Below are 7451 nucleotides of genomic sequence, written 5' to 3'. Positions count from 1 at the left end.
AATTCTCTGAGCATGAGTTTATCTAATACTTAAATCTCCATTTTGTAAGTACTCATGAATGTTGTAGCAATACAATTGTTATGTCTAACTCCCTTAAACAATCTAAAATCCAATTCATGACAGTCTTAATTCACTACTTACTTCCCAAAGTATGAGCGACCATGGAATTTTAATAATTAAATTATTCGGGAAGTAAAACATGCAAAATGAAACACAAGAATAAATAATTGACAAAGGCAGTAACCAAACTCATAAAAATCTCTATTATTTAATCACCAAAAGTCAAGTACATTTATTTGGTTATAAGTTTCAAACTAATCATCTAACTATTAAAACTAATGTCATCTTTCAATACAATGCTCCTAGAATGTTGTATGAGTCTAATCCTACTCAGAGCCTTTGTGAGAGGATCTGCAGGATTATCTTCTGATGAGACTCTCTTCACTATGAGATGACCTTCTTCAACTCTATGTATGATATAATGGTACTTTCTTTCGATATGTATTGATTTGCTTTGATCTCTCAGTTCTTTGGTTAAATCAACCACCCTTTCATTATCGCAGAAAAGTTCCATTATTTCCTGAATGATTGGAACTACTCCAAGATCTCCAATGAAGTTCTTCAAACATGTTGCTTCATTTGATTCTTCACTTGTCTCTATGTACTCTGATTCACAGGTAGAATCAGCCACTGTGTTTGACTTGGAACTTTTCTAAGTAACTGCTCCTTCATTTAATGTAAATACCCAACCAGATTGAGAACGAAAGTTGTCTCTATTTGTTTGAAAGTTGGCGTCACTATACCCAGTCACTCTTAATGTATCATTGCCACCAATGACTAGAACCATGTCCTTTGTCCTTCGAAAATAATGTGGTGGATCTATTCACCAAACCGTTCAACAAAGCTCGATTCGATGTGCTTGTGGGTTTTCTTAAAATGATACATTTTGAAGACTAATTTTTTGTTTTAGGTTAGTTTAAATTTGTGCATTTAATTTCCTTTCTCTCCTATGCACAAATTTAGGGGGATAAATAAAAACAAAACAAAAATCATAATACTAAAATCCAAAAATATGTTCTAATGGAGGTTGTCTGTAGGTAATTAGTTGGGAAGGATATTAACCAAGTGATAACAGGCAATTTTAATTTGTGTAAGGTACCAACACTGAACTGTGTAGGCTCTGTGTTCAATGCGCTGGTAGGCACGAAAAATTTAAATGGACCAGACTAGGCATAGATTGACATTTAAAAGAACTTGACAAGTATTGACTTTGATAGTTCCGTTTGGTCTGACAATACGACGCTTGGGTAGATTGAGCAGTGAGATAAACATGGGAACTTGCAGGATACACTAAAAGTCATGTATCTAGAACTGTGGCTTAACATTTCCTCGATGTATGGACTTGTGTCCTTAATTCCAATACTGATAGGGCGACTGGGGGTTCTGATAAAGTAGGTATGTGGGAAATTACTTTCTTGCTTTCTATCTGTCAGTCATATGTTGCATCCTCTACGTGATTGGAACATATCCGACCTAGAATGTAACATATGCAACTCTATCTCTATGCATATCCTTATCTATGAAATTCTTTCTATCTGTTAGCCATATGTTGTCCCCTCTACGTGATCGGAAGATCTAACCTGGGACACAACATATGCACCCTACTATCTCTCTTACCCTCTATATATGTTAGTCATATGTTGTTCCCTCTGTGTGATTGGAAAACATCCGACCTGGGATACAACATATGCAGTTCTATATCTGACTTCTTTCTTAATGATTGAATACTCATCTAAAGTAAGGAGTTCTTTTGAAGTTTTTGATTACAGGGGTACGTCGAGAAGTGGGAAACACGTTCTAGTGCATTTAAAATTGAACAATTTAAAAGGTTGTCTGTAGATCTCGCTGATGAATTTAAGTAGACAACAATATCCTTGGTCGTCGTCAGCTAAATGGTCCATTTAAGAATAAGATCACAATGTCTGGACACTTATAATCTATCAAATTTGTCCATATCCTTTGTGTTTAAGTGGACCACAATACCGGTGATTGACCAGATCTAGACAAGCAGGCGTGTGCTGATAAACGATATTGAATTGTTTGACAACTTTGATCCCAACTATTTTTGTTTTTGTTAAATTTGCTCATAGTTTTCCTCTATGCACAAATTTAGGGGGAGAATTAAAAACTGAAAAAACAAACAAACAAAAATCAAAAAACTAAAAATCCAAAATATTGTTATTTCTCTTTTATTTTTTTTTTTAGAAAAATCAAAAATCCAAAAATATTTTTGTTTCTATTTTATTATTTTCAGAAAATATGAAAAATCCAAAAATATTGTGTGCTAAGTTTGTTTTTTATTTTTGTTTTTATCTCAAATTTATTTGTCTTGAAAAGTGAATTCATATGTAGATGAGACTCATGGAGATTGTATCGAGATTTCTAAGCCAAAGTTTCATCCGTGATTGTCAAAGAATTCTCATTCGAAGGAACAAGAAATGAAGATTATTCTTTCAACATTCAATCTTTCAATCCCAGAAGCAAGGTGAGGCTGTACTTGAAGATATGTGACAAATTACATTGAAGCCTCCTCAATCAATTTGCTGTTATCTTGTACCTGCTGAAGTGATCTAGAAGATTCGTTCTCTGTTGTTCTCTCTGAAGATTCTCAAGCTGAAAGTGCAGATTTTCAAGAATCCATACAAGAAGCCTCCACACCCAACATGCGTTCAAAGTCAAATTTTGAAGAAAAACCTAATTGTTCAAGATGAAGTCATTCACCTAGAAGATTCAGTTGTTTATCTTGAAGTTGTGAAGAAATAGAAGACAAAAAGCTGAAGCCAAGCTCCAAATGAAGATTAACAAGAAAAGTCAGCTACATGTTTAGGGGAGTTTGTTGGGTCAAAGAATAGAAAGCTATAAACCAAGAGGGAGATTGTTGGGTCAAAAATATGGTTTATACTTTACTTTTCTAGGCAATTGTAGTTTTTGGTCTAGGATCGAAAACAGCCTTGTGTTTACGGTTGTAAACGCGTTTACGGTTGTAAACATGTTTACGGCTACTGTTCCCTATAAATAGTGTCTGTAGATTTCAGATAAAGAAGAGATTTACAGTCATGTGTGTGTAAATCAAGGTGTTCTAGAGAGAGAAAGTTGGAGAGAAGAAGAGAGAGTGTGTGTGTGTGTGTGTGTAAATCTTGTGTTGGAGCATCAATCTTATCATCAATACATCATAGATTCATATTCTTCTTCTTCTCCATTCTATCTTGTATCATCTACTTGATTGGGATTCCGCACCATCAAGTGGATCGGATTGATACATCAGACAAAATTTGGGACTTACAGTATTGCTTCCTATTATGCAAATAAACTGAGTGGGTTATGTTGGGATACCTGGTGAGTACATAGGGTTTTCAACACACGATATTATACTCTTTAATTATATATTTGTCAACAATGAAATATCATAGTTACCCATTCCCATTATCCTCACTTCCTAAATCCTTAAATAATGATCTCGAGGGATCTCTCCTAAAGGATCTTTATCGGCAGCGGTTGTCATCTATTCTTCCTTAAACATCTAGGCACAACAGTACAATAGTACTTTTGGTACAACATAATAGTATAATAGTACTTTGGGTAAACTCAAAAATATGATAGTACTTTTGTCACAGCACAATAGGTCACAACTTATTATTTTGACACAACCTTTTACTAACTAATATTTTTCTAGTTGACTAGGCACATCAGTACAATAGTAATTTTGGTAGGCACAATAGTACGATAGTACTTTGGGAAGAGCATCAGGTCAGAAGTGATTATTTTTCACAACCTTTTACTAACCTATCACAGCCTCCTATTTATTATTTGACACATTCCGTTACTACCCAATCATATATCAAGTATGATTAATATACATCATAATCAAATAATAGACATATCATGTTACATAGATATATTAAGCACAATTAAAAAACACACTATAACATTTAAGAATTTAAAATACTTGTATTTATGTGTATGTTGGAAGTAGTTATGCACTCACTTGACTTAGATTGACTGTTGATTTGGGCAGAGCTTCACCTAACACCCCAACTTTTCATTTAGCGATACCTAAGTATGATTAATATTGAGTCTTAGTCTAATGTTTCCAGTGACTAATGACAGTCTAGATTCCTAACTAATCCCAATTTCTATATCAAAATCTATCAAGTAAGGAATAACCAGGTAGGATCATATCGGAAGTAGGGTCTGTTTGGTATACAGAGTATACTGTTTGGAAACCCCACTTTAAACACCTCACTAAATCCAACCTAGACATCACTCACATATCTAGATCAATCAGTATAATGACTTGAAATCAATGATAAATTTTATTTATATGTTCATAATAATGACTATGAACATAAATATAAGTTACACTTGAAATAAAATAAGTGTAGTTTAACTTATAGAGACTTTAGCGAAAACCGCGAAATTATACTAGTAGAACTTCGAACTGAGAGATTTTAATTTTCGAGATCTCCGGTAAATCATAGCCAAGCTAAATACCATAAATATAAAGAAAATTTGGATATTGACCTTAGAAAGTCAGAGAGAAGATTTTTGGATTAGGTGTCTAAGCCCGTAACTATTATTGGTATAAACTTGAATTGATAGTAGCACAGTCGTTTTGGGTTACCTTCAAACTTGACAATTGAATAGGATAACTTTTAAGAGAAGAATGATTTATTAATTTATTACTTGATTAATAAATTAATTAGAAATCAAAATAAATAATTTATTAATGCATTATGGAAATAATATATTAATTAGAAATCATATTGTTTAATTAATATTTAATCAGAAATTAATTTGAAATTAATTTTGGGGTTTAAGGAATTAATTAAAACTGCAGGGACTAAAGGTGACAATGTTCAATAGTTGAGCATTGGACAATTCTAGAACCTCCCTAAAGAGGGGTTGGGGACTCTAGATGATATCTAGGGTCTACTTGGGCTCCAAGGGTGCCTTGGATACCTTAGGAAGGAAGTTAAGGGATTAGGGTTATCTTGGATACACGTGCCTTATCCAATACCTTCCTAACACCTATATAAACCCTCCTTAGGGTTAAATTTCGGTTATGACTCCTCTAAGAGCCCAAGGGCCAAAATTTCTCTTCTGTTACTCTCTCTTTATAGTATTTCTTGGTTGCTTGAGTTTGTTTGTGAACCATTAGAGACGCGACACTTGTGATGCTTGCTAGCAAAGGTATTTCAACCAAGGATTCAACATTGTTTACAATAATAATCTTAAAGGTATGTATCATAAACCTTTTATGTGATTTTCGATTATACACTAGGGATCTAGGGTTTATACTTTGTTGTTCATTATTGTATGCTCAATTAGAGAAAGCGTAGATCTTTAATTAGGGTTGCATGCACACATAGGATTGTATGCTATGCCAATAACCCATCAAAAGTAAGTGAAGGTATGAGGAAACAATGAGGCATTGGAAACTATTTATACAGGGTTTTCGGTCAAGGCATGTTGCGTATTTAGAGGTACGCACCGCCTCTCCAGACATGTCGTTCCTCTAGCCTTGTCACATGTGGCAGCTGCATAGTGGATCGATGTGGCCCCCTTCTAGAAGCGCGTTTCGAGCCTATGCACGCGTTGCATTGATGGGAAATTTTCAAAAATTCATATCTTTTCATATAGACTCCGTTTTTGACGTTCTGTATATCCACGTGTAGTTATCGACTAGGTCTACAAGTTTCATTTACACTCCATAAGCTAACTCTCATTTAGTTTTTAAAGTTATGAATTTAACAGGCTTAGACTGTTAAAGTCCATATAAAAATCATAACTCTTTCGTATGACATCCGTTCTCGACTATCTTTATATAAACAGACTCCTATTCAGGAGATCTTCGATTCTTGTTTATATTGTTTTGCCTAACAATCGACCAATTCTAGTTTCGGTTTTATGTTTCGCACAGTGCTGCGTTGAATCTTTGAAAAATCATAACTTACTCATATGAAGTCAGATTTGGATGTTATCTATGTACGTGAGTTCGCTTTTATGATTACTATGACTTTTGTTTAGATTTCTTAGGCTAATAAGCAAACTATCTTGGATTCACTTTTTATGACACGTATAGTCGTGTCGGTTTGATCGCGAAACTTCAAAGAAGCGTAACTTCTTCATACGACGTCAGATTTATGTGCACTAAGATAGTCATTATGAGTACCACATGTTTAGCTAATATTTTTTATTTCATCTTAAAGGTATATCCGAATCCACGGGTTTTACAAACATTTAGACCCTCCATCTTTTAACCAGCACAAATTAATTCAAAATTATTTTAATTAATTTCTATCAACTCTAAACTAGTTTCCAATTAATTTATCATCACATGATTAATTGATAAACTATATGTATCTCTGTCTTATAAATTTCTAAAAGTATTTGCATCATTTAGGGAAACCCAAAAAGGACACTGCTATTAGTGGATAATCTTACCAGTTTAGGTATGACGGTGGAAACTATTCCAACATGCTTAACACTGTATTATAGATTCTTTAGACTCGTTGCTTTTCATGTTTATTTATTTTCTTAAGGACAACATTGTCCATCTTATGCATAAATTTATAACCAAAGGTTTAGAGTCTCCATCCATATCATACCCCAACATATTTCCAAGATTCATGTAACGACCCATTTCTTCTAAAAAAGAAACACAGTTCTTATATCTTACTAGTCGAGATTAAGAACATTTGTTTCCCTGATTATAACTCGATGAAAAAAATCTTTCACCATTGAATATAGGAGGTTTTGAAGGTGTCTGTGAGCTTCTGAACCCCATTTCATCAACTTAAACATTAACTTGAGTGACCGAAGCTGCCACCAGAATCCAATTCGAACCCATCAAAACATGAACTTTTCATTCCTTAGCTATTGCAGAAATGGGCTCATCACACACATATGGTGTTATATCAATATCCCTGACACCAACGAGAGCTTGATTATCCTCACTCACTTATTTTCATACTTAAGACACACAACCTTTATCACATTTAGTTGTGTAATCTAATTCACTTGAAACCTCTTCTACTAATGCTCCACAAAAGTTGTTATTCTGTTCATCGTTTACACCATCACGATTGTCATCTTGCATCTCAAAAGTAATCCTGAATAACTTCCTTTCATGTAATTCATGGAATAAACTAGGAGTGTCACAATCATGTATAGGTTTGTAATTCTTATGATTTAGACCATGGAGGATAATGTCAGTAATGTCCTCCAGATCCATCTTTTCGCCTAGAATGATAAGTTCATCGGCAATTTCTTTGATAAATTGCATATAGTTGGTAACAGTCTGTTCATGAGTCTTGGAGGACTGTTTCAGCCTATGTTGTAACTGTTTGATATGGCCACAAGAAGGATAAGCATATGTATTAGACATAATC

The sequence above is a fragment of the Lactuca serriola genome, chromosome 5 (genome assembly GCF_051521515.1).
Source record: "Lactuca serriola cultivar US96UC23 chromosome 5, Lser_US96UC23_V15, whole genome shotgun sequence".
Classification (NCBI taxonomy): domain Eukaryota; kingdom Viridiplantae; phylum Streptophyta; class Magnoliopsida; order Asterales; family Asteraceae; genus Lactuca; species Lactuca serriola.
This window is presented reverse-complemented; position numbering follows the sequence as displayed.